Here is a 16,947-nt window from a genome sequence, read left to right on the forward strand (position 1 = left end):
GAGATGGAGCTGTGGTGTGACTATTCCCCCAAGGGGGGGTGTGATTCTTTCTGTCTCTTTCTGGCAAGTGCATGTGCCCTATAGCAAAAACCTCTTAAGAAAAAAAAAAAATATATATATATATCAAATCCTTACAAAAACATGCCAGGCACATGTGCATACATATTCAGAATCCTGACAGGATGGAGAAATGGAGGGAAAAGGATTGTGATGTAACCACACCCCACTAGGTATTGCTTTCTCTCTCCTTCTCCCTCCTCACTCTGGTGGGTACACACATACTCTAGCAATTTTTAAAAAAGGTAAAATAAAATGTCACGACCTTATTGCTATGCAAATCTTTCTAGAGGTTGAACTAAACCACAGACAATGTCATATATTTTGTTATAAGTTCTAGGGCCACCAGGTGGCACGGTGGTTAAGGTACTGGATCCCACATGGCTGACTGTGGTTCCAGTCCCATGAAAAACTTGTTAGGTACATGCCCAGAATCCTGAGGGAAAGGAGAGAGAGGGGATTGTGGCCATCTCCTCTGGGGAACAATTTCTTACTTAACATCTGTCTCCTGTGAGTGCATGTGCCCTATAGCAAAAAAATAAATAAATAAAATAAAAAATTTCATTTGACTATAAGATAGCAGGAAAGGAAGATGACTTAACAGACTGAGGAGTGTTTCTTCGTTTTATTTATAGTATAGTCTAACTTGGCCATCTCTTACCATTGAAAAGGAGTGTTTCTGATGGTGGTTTTCCCTGAGCACCTTAGGAAACTACGTCCAACCTAGGCTAAGGGAGAGTCAGGAGGTCTCAGATGTACTCTGCTCCCAAGTTCCATAGCACCAGCCTGTAGCACAGTTGGTAAGCACCGTGTGTAGGGAGCTGAATCACACATGAATATCTGTGGTTTGAATCCCAGCCCTAGTGGCTTGAAAACCTGCCAGGCCTGTGTATGTGTGTGTGTATGTGAGTGTGGCCGAAATCTGAATGGAGATGGGAGAAGAGGGATTGCAGTGTAACCCTGGCCCACTGTGGGGCCTTTCTCTCTCCTCTCCCCTCTCTATCAAGCCTACACGCATTCTGGCAATAATGTTTTGAAAAGATTGAAGTTGTATAAGGGGTAAGGTTAATACTTGCATATCAGCAGTTATTATTGGCCATGCCGTCACCTAGGAGACTTGCCAAAAACCCAGATTCACCTATCCTGGATGAAGGGCTCCATTGTGGGAATGTAGGACCTGAGGTTAGAAGACGTTTTGAAAGAATATTGTCCATTTATTGTGCACCCAGTCTGTGCCAGGCATTGTTTAAGCACTGGGGCTTCAGTGCTAAACAAAAAGCCCTCACTCTGTAGAATCTTTGTTTCTTGACAATAAGCAAAATTGGGCCTGCTGGCAGAGTGGTGGTTAAGGGCACTGGACTGGACTCTCACATAGCCGACCTGGTTCAGGTCCTGGACCTGGTGGCTTGCTTTCTCACTTTCTGTCTCTCTTGCTCCCTCTCACTCTCTGGTCAAATTAAAATTAATTAATTAATTATTAGACAAAAAGCAAATGTATGAGAAGGAAAAAAGCATCCCTAACAGCTGTCAAGTAGTAACCCTACCTAGGCTCCTTGGAGCTCTGCTGAACGTGAACAGGCTCATAGACTATCAGTGTCAGAGGAGGACTCTGCACGACCATGATGGGTCATCTGCACTCGTAATCGTGCCTGGGCAGCAGTAAAGACATGGCAACCAAAATACTGGGTTGTCGGAAAACTCGTGACGCATTGTTCTGATTTTTCTATGCCAGGATGCGTCATGACTTTTCTGGCGACCCAGTAACTGCACCCCTCTCTCTGAAGTCATACGTGTAATGATTGTGTTGCTTCTTCCTAAAGATGAAGAAACCAAATTGCCCCAGCTTTCTGAAAGGACCCAGTGCAGAGCAGGAGCCCGCTTCCTTGCTTTCTGAACCTTCCTTAACATCACCTAGCGCAAGCCCAAGCCCTGTAGCATACCCTGTTCCATGGTGCTTTCTCTTTTGCTGCAGGAAGTTTAATAAAAACCTAATCTCATTTGACCAAGGTGTGCACCCGGTGATCTTTGACTTATCAGGTAGCCAAAAGTGCTATGACGAAATAAATAAATAGAAAACAGATAAAAGGATAGAGAGTGACAGGGAACACCTGCTACCTGATAAAGCCTCGAAGCCTTCTGTACAGGTGACGTGTGAGCAGAGAGGCCTGAGTGAAGTGAGGAAGGGACCCTGTGGAAGTCGGGGTAGAGGGACTAGCAAGTGCCCTGGCCTCTGGAACAGCCGTGGCATGTTCTACAAATAAAGCCACAAGTTTGGCTTATGACTGAGAAAGAGACAGGACAGTTGAAATGAGCTTAGGGAAGTAGCTAAGGCTCCAGTGGTCAGGCCTTCAAGGGCCTGGTAAAGAGGTTGGGCCGTATGTGTAGGGGTGACGTGCATCCCTCACACCTCCATCATAACCAGAGTGACACTGCACTCGAGCCAAGGCAGAGAAGGCCTCCACCCAGCTCCTGTGGGGCAATGTGTCTGCTCCTGGAGACCTGTTACCCTTGAAGGATTCATCGAGCTTTTTTGGGGCCTTTATTAACCTGGAAGAACTGAACGATGTGCAAGGAAATGGAAGCTGCAGTGAGCCAAAGAAAAGTGCAGCATGATCTTGAAAATGTTGCAGTGGAACGAGACAGCAGTGGGTATAGGAAACAAGGATTTTAAACTTTACTTCATTTAAATTTTTAAAAAAATCCACAGGTTGGCAAACTAGATGAGAACCTGATGTGGGGCTCTGTAGTCAGCCTTTGCAGGTGGGCACCAGCAGAGGGTGCTACAAACCTCCAGCAGCCTGTGTGCCTTTGCATAGCACAACGCAAACTGAAGTTCTGAACAAAGCCTAGGTGCTTCAGAATCACCTGTCTTATTTAAACACTTGCTGGTCCCTGCCTCATGACTTGGTCCAGTAGGAGGGGAGAATTTTCACTTCTGACAGGTTTCCAGGACATGCTGAAGCACTAGGTCAGCTTGGTTCTTCATTAGGAGGTAATCTGAGTGCCCTGAAGTTCCCTGGACACAGCCATGTCTTGAGTCACTGCCCCCTAAGGGCATTTCAAGATGGAGTAGATCAAGAATGCAGCTGTTAACAACTCTTCCTAGTTTCTTCTTCTTTCTTCTTAGGCACTTGCAAAAGTCCTCTGTAAATTGTAAAGCTCTGTACAAAGGATTATAACTAACATCTTGCCTTTTTTTTTCTCCTATAGGGCATATGTGCTCACAGGAGAGAGACAGAAAGAAAAAAGTGAGAAATCACTTCTTTATGGGGGATAGCCACGCTGCAATCCCTTCTCCTCCATTCTCCTCTCGGGATTTTGGGCACACATGTACATGGACCCAGCGTGTTTAATCAAGCCGCCAGGTCTGGGACTCAAACTGTACAGTCAGCCATGTGGGATCCAGCTACTCTAACCTCCACACCACCTGCTGGCCCTTGTTTAGCTTTTTTATTACCCCATTCCATAGTTTTTTTTCCTTTTTGCCATAGGGCACATACACTGGCAGGTGAAAGACAGATGAGGACAGAGGGATGGACAGTAATAAGTCAGTCAAGGGGGATGACCATGCTGCAGTCCCTTCTCCTCCATTCTTTTCTCCTTGGGATTTTGGGCACACCCCCCCCCACACACACACACACAAACACGCACACACACACACACACACATGCACTGGACATGTTTTTCAAGACACCAGGTCCTGGGCTTGAACTGCACAGTTGGCCATATGGGATCCAGCGCCTTAGCCATCATGGCACATGCTGGCCCATTCCATCTTTATTTATTTTTAATTGCCAGAGAGTACATGAGCTTGGCAGAGAAAGAGAGAGGGTGAGAAGGCACCCCCTAATGGGACATGATCACATTGCACATTCTTCATTTATTCATCCCACCAGGATTTGGGGCACACACACACACACACAAAAGGTGTTTCTCTAGCTTCTGGGGCCAGGATTTGAACTGCAGTGAGCTATGTGGGATTCAGCTCCCTTAACCACTGCACTCTAGGGCCAACCCTACCTTTTAGTTTTATTTCTACTCATGCATTTCTGGTGTATAGAAATTGACTTTTAGGGACCAGCAGTTAGAGTAATGGCTATGTCGCTGGACTCCCACGTAGTCGACCGTGGTTCACATCCCGGACCCAGTGGCTTAAAACTCACGCCAGGTGCATGTGCATGCGTGCCCAAGATCCTGAGAGGAGAAAGGAGAAGGGATGGCGGCGTGGCCATCCCCCCTGGGGGGTGATTTCTCTCTTTCTGTCCCTCTCTGTCTGTCTGGCAAGCGCATGCGCCCTATAGCAAAAACCTCTAAAAAAAAAAAAAAAAAAGGAAAAAACGAAATTGATTTTTAAATGTTGTCCTTTTACCCCATGACATTACCAAACTCATATTTGTTCTAGGAATTATTTTGTGGGTTCCTCAGGATTTTTTATGTAGTCATAGACAATCATGACATCTGTGAATAGAGACAGTTTTAGCCTTCCTTCATTCCTTCTTGAACTCCTGTTTCTCTGATGGCCAGACTAGACTGCTGACCCCGTTCTGTCCTTATGTTCAGGAGCAGATAACACACCAGTCCTGATAACACGAAACAATGTGACAGTCTTCTAAATCCAAGCAGAGACTGTTGAAGACACTTAGGGGGAAAACATCTGAAATAATGTTGATAAGGCTGTTGGCCCTGACACGAAAGAGACAAAGCTGTGATGGAATAGTTTGTTCTCATTGAACAGACCTGGAGATAGGACCCCCACCTTCCCACAGTGGAGGGATGATGCTCCAGCCTGGACTGGAAAGAGCCTCGCCTTCATCATAGTCCTGCCTCTCTGAGCCGGGAGTTCTACGTGGGTCAAAAATCGGCATGTCTAAAATGCATCACATTTTCATTTCCCTAGCTGTAGAGTGACATGTTTTGAAATAGATTCAGAATTCGTACTGCCTTGGTCTCTCACTCTGGACTCAGTTCCTCATCCCCTGTGATCCTTCCTGCTAAGGGTGAAATGGCTGATAACCTCAACCATCACCCTAACAGGGCTTGGCTAGAGGGGAAAGACCAGGGTTGTGATGAGCTTCCTGGTCGTGATGTGATGGGACTGTGTGAGTTCAGGCAAGTCACCAAGTCACTGTTTTGCTTTCCTCACTTGAGATAGTGGAGGACAGCATTTGGAAAGGAGTATAGCACAGGGGATTAAGGATATGGAATCGAAAACTGTATGCCAGGATTCACATTTTGGCTCCCCTGCTTTTAGCTGTGTAACTTGGCAAGTTAATCTCTCTGTCTCCCAGTTTCGAGGTGGTAACTGTATTCACCTTATAGGGTTATTATGAGGATTAATGCATTAATATCTGTAGAAGTGTAAAGTACTGGCACATCATAAGTGTTAGATATCATCACCACTTTATAAGGACCCACTGAGCTCACATAAAAATGAAACTGAAAAGTGATATCCATCCTGTGACTTAATTTATTATCACCAAAGGCATTTAATAGTGGAGTTAGTCACACTTAGCCTACAGGTGGAGGAGGGCTGTTTTGAATGTTGCCTTCTTGAAATCCTGATAAACTGTCCTGCCCACAAACTGGCATGGCAGACCCTGGTGCCAGTGTTTACACAGAGCCATAGATGGCAGTAATTAAGGACGGAAGATATCACTCTCCCTTGGATGACTTAGTCACCTTCGTAGGAAGGAGATGGATAGGGAGGTCTCCGTGGGCATCAGGGCAGGACGATGTCCTAGCATGGGACAAAGACTGGAGGGAGTTATGAGAGACCTGGCTCTGTGCCAAGCCTCTGGGGGACTGGAGGCTAGTCCCTCCAAGTCCTAGTTTCTTTGCCTCTAAAAGGGGAACAAGTGGGGACCAACAGATGGCACAATGTTTACATCGCTGGACTCCCACATGGCCAACCACAGTTCAAGTCCTGGATCCCGGGGCTTGAAACTCATGCCAGGTGTGTGTGTGTGTGTGTGTGTGTGCCCAAAATCCTGAGAGGAGAAGGGATTGTGGCATGGCCATCCCCCTAGGGGGTGATTTCTCAGTTTTTATCTCTATATCTTTCCAGTGAGCTATAACAAAAATCTCTAAGAAAAAAAAAGAGAAACAAATGTCCCGTTCTGCTCACTTCTCGAGGTGCTTTTATAAAAATTTTTAGAGGTTTTTTTGCTATAGGGTGCATGTGCTCAACTGAAAAACAGAGAAAGACATAGGACAGAAAGCAAGAAATCAAGGGATGGCCATGCCACAATCCTTTCTCCATTCTCCTCTCGGGATCTTGGGCACATACGCACACATGGGAGGCATGAGTTTAAGCCACCGGGTCCTGGACTTGAACCATGGTTGACTACTTGGGAGTTCAGCGACATAGCCATTTGCCATCTGCTGGTCCTTCAAGGTGCTTTTAAGAAGACAGTAAGTTCATAGATCCCAACTATAAAAAAATAAAGATGTTATTACTGTATAGTTTATACTGTTACTTGGTGAATCACCATACCTGAACCAAATCTCCCAGAAAGTGAGTTCTATTGGAGAGTTGGGATGTGCGGATAAACAGTACGCCCTCTTTTGATACAGATCTCTTGCTGGTCCTTATATTTGCCCAGTCAAGCCTTTTCTCCTTTAAACTGTACTCACTGAAGGATTTATTGATCCTCAGAAGACTGACTGGCCACCCAGCCCTTTAGTTCTTCCAGTATTTTGTGCTCTGCATGGTCAGGGCCCTTGGGAAAACGAGTTCTGCTGTTCAGTCCTCTGCAGTCACCCCACAGCATCCAGGTGTGTTTGCAGTGGGCACCAGGTCCTCCATGGTAGGTTGCATGCTCCGTTGCAGTGTGGCTTCACAACTTTCTCCATCAAGAGATGAATTCTGCACCCTGTAGTGCAGTGGTGCAGTGCTGTGCAGAGGGAGCCAGATTCCATGTGGCCAACTGTAGTTTGAATCCTGGTTGCAGAGGGCTAAATCCTGGTGTGAAAAACACACTAGGGTTGTGCACATGCACCCAGGGTCTTGACAGGATGGAGAAATGGCAGAAGAAAGGATGGCAGTGTGGCCAGGCCCCTCTGGAGGGTGCTTTCTCTCGCTCTTGCCCACATGTACACATGAGCCTGATGGCATAAAAAGAGAGAGAAATGAGATCTGTTCTAGCCGTGGTGGCACAGTGGTAGTGCAATGCCCTGCAATCCTGGAAGCCACATGGAAGATCAGGGTTTGGTTCCTAGGTCAGCCTGTATACACCAGGTGCACACGCGGGCTGGCTGGGAGGGTTGGGGCGAGTATCAGGGAGTGGGATCCTGTTGAGGGTGTTTGCCTCTCTCTTTCTCTTTCTGTTCCTCTCTCATTTATGAAAACAAGAAACTTTATTTTTTTTCTCCAAAAAAACTTCATTTTTGTTAGTGTAATCATCTATTTCAACTTAAATTCAATGCTATGAATATTGAAAAATGGAGAGTGGCAGACAGGTTCAAAGTTGGATGTGATATTCTACTTACCTTCCATATTGTTTTCTGAAGATGCTGACTGATACATAAACAAAACACCAAAACCAAAAGCAGCAGTGTATATGCATCATGTCATGTGTCTATACCTTTGCATACTTTTGAAAATATTAATTCTTGATTTCAAAAGAAAAGTTTAAACAATTTGTGCCAATGTATCTCAAAAAAGTTTAACTGGCAAGTAGAGACTTAATTAGATACACAAGTAACCTGTAAATCTTACATTCTTACGACATACGGTTATCACTTAAGTACCAGGAGGAAAAAAAGTGGGTTATAAACCATCTCAGCATGGTTTGCCAAACGAGGACTTTAATTTCCAAGTCTCTTGAAAGAGCAATATTTTTTTAAAAGAGAGATTTTTGCTATAGGGTGTGTGCATTCACTGAAAAGACAGGCAGAGAGACAGAAAACAAATCACCCCCAAGGAGGGATGGCCACGCCACAATCCCTTCTCCTCCATTCTCTTGAGATTTTGGGCACACATGCACACGCACCCAGCATAAGTTTTAAGCTACCGGGTCCAGAACTAAAACTGTGGTCGACTAAGTGAGAGTCCGGCAACGTAATCATTATGCCATCTTCTGGTCCCGAAAAAGCAATATTTACAGTGTAAATAAGGATGTCTAACAACAAACCAAGGCAATTTTGTTACATTTATCGTAGGCTAGTGATATTCCAAATGTCTATGGAGCTTCTATTGGTCTTTCAATGCCTTCAGTCTTTCGATGGCGGACTTTACTGAGAGAGCCGAAGTGGTGGTTGTAGGTTCAGGCACTCCCGGGTACTGTTCTCATGTAGGAACCACAGTGCCAGCTCCCCACAGCCTGTCTCTTCATCTTAGTTTTCCCACAGAAGGAGCAAGTGTATTTGGCACACTGGCTGATTTCAATTTTCTTCACCATTATCCGGAGGGAGGCACCATAGCGGGGCCCATATTTACCGACGATGCTGACCTTCTTGGTGCTGCATTTAGCCGTATCGCCACCAGGCGATCCACTAGGTCTGAGCCCAGAGAACAAGAAACTTTATAAAAGAGAGAGATGAAGTCCCTAGCCCTTGTAGGGACTGTCTTTGTGGCTGGGCTCTCACTAACAATAGTTGAAGCTATGTGACTCATAACCAAGAGGCCTTGCAGCTTTCACTTTCACTCTCTTGTGAGGAGAGAGGCCCGCCTTGGCCCAGAGTTGATGTGACTGTCAAGCCCAGCAGAGACTCAGAGGACCGTGCAAACACTGCACAGTCACAGATATCATGAGTTGTTTTAAGTCACTGACTTACGGTGTGGTTTGTTAGCAGACAATAGATAACCAATATACCTAACCTTTTATTCCTACAGCTCCTTCTCACTGGTCTCCGGTATTTCAAAAGGTCTGGCTTTTCTGCAGTAAGATGTGAGGGTGGGGCCAGAAGGTGGAGCGGTAGTTACAGTGCTGGATCCCACCACATGTCCGACCGCACTGTCCAAGTCCTGGACCCGGCGACTTGAAAATCACACCAGGCATGTGTCCGCATGTGCCCAAAATCCAGAGAGGAGAATGGAGGAGAAGGAATTGCAGCATAGCCATGTCCCCTAGAGAATGATTTCTCACTTTCCCTCTCACTCAGGTGAGCGCACATGATCTATAGCAAAAAAAAAAAAAAAAAAGTGAGGTTATGTTTATATAGCCTCCTTGGCTGATACCCAATTTCACACTGTTCTGAAGTTTCTTTTGTTGTTATTTTTTAAATCCATACTTGCTAGTTAGTCTCTTGCTTGGAACAAAAGGATAGGAATTTGCAAATGTCACAGGGTAAGCACCTGTTTCAAATTAAACAAAGCCTTCATTTCACAAGATACATTTTTTTGTAGTTAAGTGAATAGTGGCAGAAGACCCAGGTCAGGTGCTTCTTTCTAGAGAACTCAGCAGGATAACAGCATCCTGTGGCTTCTCTATGTTGAATCGAATCCTGAGTTCAGAATTTTGTTTTCCTGGGGTCAGCAGGTGGTGTGGTGGTTAAGGGCCCTGGACTCTCACATGGCCGACTGTGGTTTGAGCCCTGGACCTGGAGGCTTGCTTTCTCACTTTCCCTGTGTGTGTGTCCCTCTGGAGATATTAAAATAATAATAAAGTTAAATAATTCTTTTTAAAAATTAAAAAATTGTTTTTCTTTTTTTGGAGAGGTTTTTGCTATAGGGTGTGTGTGCTCACCAGAAAGACAGAGAGAGACAAAAATTGAAAAAATCACCCCCCCCCCAAGGGGGATGGCCACACCGCAATCCCTTTTCCTCCATTCTCCTCTCGGGATCTTGGGCACGCACGCACATGCGCCCGGCATGAGTTTAAGCCACCGGGTCCGGGACTCAAACCGTGGTCAACTACATGGGAGTCCAGCGACTTAGCCATTACGCCACTGCTGGCCCCAAGAATTTTGTTTTTCTGTCAAGATGAGTACAAAAGCACCTAAAGGTCAAGAAGAATGTTTTTCCTGTGGTAAGGAACCCTCGCTTTCGTGGAGCTCACCACTCCCCTGTGTAAGGCGAGGAGGAAGAATGCCCCGTTACTTTCCTCTGCCCCATATCTACTTTCTTCTCCCAGATGAGATGAGAAAAGTACTCCTTGCACAATCCAGCAAATGCACTCATCCCTCCCTGGGGGTTGTCCCATCCTTGACCCAGAGGCCAGCAGGGTGTGCCTCATTCCACCATCTCCATTCCTTCTTCCTGAAGTTGTTTTCACAAGAATGGGCTTGGTTCTGAGGCTGTTGCATCTCACTGGTGAGTCACTGGTTCATTCTTACTCAGCTTTGCCTGGGATGAAAGGGACCAATACATAGGCTTTTACATTTTTCAATTAAGAAATCATGGGGCCAGCAGGTAGCATGGTGGTTAAGTCCTGGACCTCGCAACTTGAAATCACGCCTGGCATATGGACATGCATGCCCAAAATCCTGAGAGGAGAATGGAGGACAAGGGATTGAGGTGTAACCATCCACCCTAGGGGTTGGTTCCTCATTTCCTTCTCTCAGTCTGTCTCTCTCTCTGGTAAGTGCACATACCCTATGGCAAAAAAAAAAAAAAGAAAAGAAAGGAAAAAAATCACAAATTTAGACTCCTGCCTGTGATCAGATGGAGTCAGATGGAGTAACAGGAACTAGATTTACTCTCCCACCTCATAGATGCCCCTAGTTTTTCTCTTTGGCCCTACATATGTTATTTCAGATGTAAGGTGGGCCTGATATTGAGGACAGCCAGCCAGGCCTACAGGCTGAGCTACACCTGGCCATAGAAGTCTATGTGGTGTGGTGGTTAAGAGCACATGGCCGACCATGGTTCGAGTCCCAGACCTGGCAACTTCATTTTTTGCTTTCCCTTTCTCTTTCTCTCTCTGGTCAAATTAAAATAAATCAATAACATTAAATAAAATAATTCTCTAAAAAAAAAAAAAGAAGAAATAATTCTCTAAAAAAAAAAAAAGAAGTCTACCATTCATGTTTGTAATTTCATGATGAAGGTAGCACCCAATTAGGCACTGTCTTTAGTAAGTTCTGATCTGGCCTTAACTGACTTCCCCAACTTGGTTTTGACAGATAACCCCTTTTCTTGCTGCCCCCCAAACGTCCCATCCTTTGTCATTTCCACTCTTGCCATATAGTTTGACGAGCATGCCCTGCAGAATCGTGGCTGGGTATCTTTCCATATGCTGCCCTTCTCCTCCTTGTCTCCACTTTTCTTTTTTTTACATTTTTAAATGCCTTTATTAAGATATAATTCTCATACCATACAATTCACATTTAAAGTGTACAATTCAGTAATTTTCAATATAGTCACAGATGTGTGTGGTCATCACCATAGTTGATTTTAGAAGATTTTTATCACCTCAAAAAAGAAAACCTGGGGACCACCAGTAGGCATAATGATTACATCACTGGACCCCAATGTAGTCGACTGTAGTTTGAGTCCTGGACCCTGCCACTTAAACTCACACTAGGTGAGTGTGCACGCATGCCCAAGATCCTGAGAGGAGAATGGAGAAGGGATTGCAAAGTGGCCATCCCTCCGGGGGGTTATTTCTTGCTTTCCGGTCTCTCTAGTGAATGCACACACTCTATAGCAAAAATCTCTCAAAAAAAAAAAAATCCCCCACTTTTTTTTTTAAAGAGGTTTTTGTTATGGGGTGCATGTGCTCGCCAGAAAGATAGAGACAGAGATGGAAAGAGACAAACCACCTCCCAGGGGGGATGGCCACGCCGCAATCCCTTTTCCTCCATTCTCCTCTTTGTTCTTGCCCACTCATGCACACGTGCCTGGTGTGAGTTTAAGCCACCTGGTCCGGGACTCAAACCACGGTCAACTACATGGGAGTTCAGCAGCATAGCCATTATGCTAACTGCTGGTCCCAATCCTCCACTTTTAGGAAAGCATCCTCCATTTAAAAAAAAAAAAAAGGAAAGATTTTTGCTATAGGGTGTATGCACTCACCAGAGAGACAGACAGAAAGCAAAAAATCACTCCCACGGGGATGGCCACCCCCCAGTCCCTTCTCTATTCTCCCCCCTGGATTTTGGGCATGCACACACATATGCCTGGCATGAGTTTCAAGCCTCCAGGTCCAAGACTCTAACTGCAGTTGGCCATGTGGGAGTCCAGCAACCTAGCCATTATGTGATCTACTGGTGCCACCTCCACTTTTGTTTTTTAAAAAAGAATTATTTATTGAGGGACCAGTGCCTTAACCACCATGCCACCTCCTGGCCCCACATTCTCCACAGTTAAGAGTCCATTTTGCTCTGAGGCCTTTATTATGTTCTCAGGATGACTGACTCCTCTTCATCTGTTCGTGCAAGTATCCTCATATTTATAGTCCACAGTAGGTATAAATATCTTTCTTTTTTTAAAAAAAATAATTATTTATTTATTCATTCACTTATTTTAACTTAACCAGAGAGAGATACAGAGAGAGAGAGAGGGAAGGTGAGAAAGCAAGTCACCAGGTCTGGGACTCAGCCACTATTGGCCATGTAGGAGTGTCCAGCAGCTTAATCACCACACCGCCTGCTGATCCCTAAATGACTCTTTGTTATTCATATCTGTTTCTCTTCCTAGACTCTGAGATGGCTAATTATTAATTAGTCTCCACCACAGTGTCTGACACACATTAATTGCATAATAAACATTTGTAGAAGGGAGAGGGCAAGGAAGGAATATGTCAAAAAATCTGAAAAAAAAAAAAAAAAAGGAATGGGCTCCAGGCTAAAAGACAGCCCATGCAAAAGCTACGTGTTCCTTTTGAGTACAGGGACTCTTGATTTCACGCTCATAAAAACCACTGAGACATTCATTGGGGCTTCACAAATTGTGAGGGAATGACAAGCTGGATAGCTTTATTTTAAACCATTTGTAAATACAGGGTTTGTTAAACTGAAATACCATGATTTAAACAAGAGGAAGCTTTCCAGTAACCCTAAACACCTGACAATAACCTTTGCCATATAAGCAATAGATAGACTGAATTAGAAAATATTTTCGGAGGGACCAGCAGTTGGCGTAATGGCTATGTTGCTGGACTCCCTCCCATGTAGTCAACTGCAGTTCGAGTCCTGAACCCAGTGGCTTAAACTCACACCGGGTGCGTATGTGTGCATACCCAAGATCCCGAGGAGAATGGAAGAGAATGGATTGCAGCGTGGCCATCCCCCTGGGGGTGATTTCTCAGTTTCTGTCTCTCTGTGTCTTTTTGGCAAGCACATGTGCCCTATAGCAAAAAACCTCTCCAAAAAAAAAAGAAAAAGAAAAGAAAATGTTTTCAGAAACCAAACATTTAAGGGACACAGAAATGGAAATGATCTGTTGATGATTATATGTACGGTAATATCTTTGATGTATGCTGTAATGATACACAGTGATTGAATACAATTAAAAAAAAAAAAGAAAAAATGTTTTCTGTGACCAGGTGGTTGCATAGCATAAAGTAACTGAGCCCACGTGGGAAAGGTCCATGTTGGTTCATGGGTTCATGTTCCAAGACTTCCCTGGGGACAAGGGGGGTGTCCATGATCTGAGAGTGGATCACAGCATGGGGACTGTGTTGGCAGTGCCTGTCTCTTGGGCTCGCTCTCCTTCTCATGGGAGAAAGAAAGACAGAAACCGGTCCTCCAATCTATTCATGAAGGCATATTTCCCTTAACTCCTACATGAGGAGCAATTTAGTAGCATAGTTCTACTAGATCCCCGAAGGTAATGAAGCTAAATTTCCTTTAATATACTGTAAGATTCAATCAGGCCAACTCTTGTCAGGTGGACCTAGTTATTTCCAATTAACTGCACTTGAAGTTCTTGGCACTGCAGAGAGCAGAATGATTCATTCAAATGGTGTATCTTTGTAGCTTGTCTCATAAACTTGCTGGCAACTAGAGAAAATTGCTGTAGCCTCCCCGACTACTGTCAGTTGGTGACTGGGTGCACTGGGGTTTAGCATAAATGTCTCTAATGGTCCCTAAACACAGGGCTCTTCTAATGGGCAGCTTAGGCTCAAGGATGTCCTTTGCCCTGGCCGAACTTTCTTAGAACTGTGTTGCCATCTGAGACTTCCTACTATTCTTTCTTCTTTCCTGTACCCCAGTCTGGAGTTTCTCCTGCTTTTCCTCCTTTGTCCTTCATGGGCATATCCCTCAATAAATCTCTTGCACATCCAACTCCACCTTGCCCTCTGCTGCTCAGAGCACACCTGTCTCCAATGTGTTATAAAGTCTTTCAGATCCAGCTTCCCCGGGAGCCTGCCTGTGCTTTTATAGCAGCTACCTTTCGTGGTTTCCCAGTGCACTCTGGAAGACAGTGGCCCAACCCAGTCACTTACTAGCGATACAGCCTTAGGAGCTTGCTCGCTAGCCTGTGAAGTGAGGGGTGCAGCACTGCCTCGGGAGGCCTGTAAGCATTAAATGACACATTATAGCACTGAATGTGGAGCAGGTGCTCGATAAAGACGCTGTTTATGACTGTTTAGTTATTTGATTTTTATACCTTCCCTTATTGTAAACTCTTTTTAAAAAGTTGTCAGTTCCTGATTTCTCGCTTTCTATCTCTCTGTCTCTCTCTGTCTTTCTGGCGAATAAATGAAATACAAGAGAGAAAAGTCATAATCAACTTAAAGAAGCTGACTAAACATGGGGGATTTTTTTGAGTAAGAAGTGACAATACGTGATAGAAATAAAAATAAATTTTCCAACTTTACAACTGGGTAATGTGTAGAAGAATTCCCAAAAAATTAAATTCACTTCTGATTCCTTGGGGAAAAAAAAGTTATCAGTTCCTTCTTCTGTGAGCAAGAGAAATACGGAGACAGAGAAATAGCAGCTCCAATATCATCTTGATTCCATGATTCATTCCAGACTCAGCCAACCCTGGATCATGGGCACGTGCTGCCTGGATACTCTAACTGGATGTGAACCCAGAACCTTCCCATGTAGGTCAGCCTCAGAGAGCATCAGATTCGACCATTTCACCACATCCAGCCCTTACAGACATTTTCCCCCCATACTGTTTTTTCTAAAAAAAAAAAATTATTTTATTTAACATTCTTTATTTATTTACTTTAAATTTGACCAGAGAGGGACAGAGAGAGAAAGAGAAAGAGAGAGTGAGAAAGCAAGCCGCCAGGTCCAGGTCTGGCGAATAAATGAAATACAAGAGAGAAAAGTCATAATCAACTTAAAGAAGCTGACTAAACATGGGGGATTTTTTTTGAGTAAGAAGTGACAATACGTGATAGAAATAAAAATAAATTTTCCAACTTTACAACTGGGTAATGTGTAGAAGAATTCCCAAAAAATTAAATTCACTTCTGATTCCTTGGGGAAAAAAAAGTTATCAGTTCCTTCTTCTGTGAGCAAGAGAAATACGGAGACAGAGAAATAGCAGCTCCAATATCATCTTGATTCCATGATTCATTCCAGCCTCAGCCAACCCTGGATCATGGGCACGTGCTGCCTGGATACTCTAACTGGATGTGAACCCAGAACCTTCCCATGTAGGTCAGCCTCAGAGAGCATCAGATTCGACCATTTCACCACATCCAGCCCTTACAGACATTTTCCCCCCATACTGTTTTTTCTAAAAAAAAAAAATTATTTTATTTAACATTCTTTATTTATTTACTTTAAATTTGACCAGAGAGGGACAGAGAGAGAAAGAGAAAGAGAGAGTGAGAAAGCAAGCCGCCAGGTCCAGGACTCGAACCGCAGTCAACCATGTGAAAGTCAAGCCCTTAACCACCACACCACCTGCTGGCCCACCCTTACAGACTAGTTTTTTCTTTCTTTCTTTTTTTTTTTTTTTGGTTTTTCGCTATAGGGCGCATGCGCTCGCCAGACAGACAGAGACATAGAGACAGAAAGTGAGAAATCACCCCCCAGGGGAGATGGTCACACCGCAAACCCTTCTCCTCCATTCTCCTCTCGGGATCTTGGACATGCACGCACACGCGCTTGGCGTGAGTTTTAAGCCACCGGGTCCGAGACGCGAACCGCGGTTGACTACGTGGGAGTTCCAGTGACATAGCCATTATGCTAACTGCTGGTTCCCCTCTTACAGACTCTTGAGGGTGGTCTGTGCAATCTTCTTCTCCTTTAACTCCCCTAATAGGCCTTATTCACACAAAGCCAACAAACAGCTATTAAATTGAGTAGAAGACAATGGCCATTTGTAGAAAGGAAGGGGCACCTCAGGGAAGATCCAATCAAGAGAAGCAAACCAACTTGCCCAAGGTACAGAAATGCAAATATACAAAATATGTAATATGCACAGAGGCTAGAGAATATATTTATAGACACACATACATGTCGAATATATACAGGCATACACAGAAGCACAACTTCAGAAATCTAGCAGAGTACCGGGAGAGCCGAGCCTGCTCCAGGCTCCCTGGCAGAGGCGGCCTCCATTGATCTTCAAAAAGTTTATGGAGAAATGCATATTATGAAAAAAAAAGTGTGGATTTGAAAAAATTTCGTACCAAAATAAACTCATACTTCAATTCCATTTTTTCCACAAACTTTTGAAGTTCCCTTGTACTCATTTATTTCTTCATGAGAAAGAGAGAGATGGAGACAGAGAGAAACAGACAAACAAGGTCTTCATGCTGTGATCCACCCCCAGCCTCAGCCAACCAGGTTCACCAGCATGCATGAGCACCTGGTGTGGACAGGAAGACCTCAGGACACAGACTCTGGGCTTCCCTTGTGGCTTCAGCACTGCGGAGTATTAAGTCATCGCTGCACCACTGCAACTGGCCAGAAATGAGTTAATGTTGGCTTAACTCAATGGTTTCCCATATATAGAGCTCTTTCTGTATATGTATAATAAATTCTTTTTTTGTTTGTTTTATAGTTTGCTATAGGGCACATACACTTGCCAGAGAG

The sequence above is a fragment of the Tupaia chinensis genome, unplaced genomic scaffold (genome assembly GCF_000334495.1).
Source record: "Tupaia chinensis unplaced genomic scaffold, TupChi_1.0 Scaffold000635_1, whole genome shotgun sequence".
In the NCBI taxonomy this organism is placed as follows: Eukaryota; Metazoa; Chordata; class Mammalia; order Scandentia; family Tupaiidae; genus Tupaia; species Tupaia belangeri.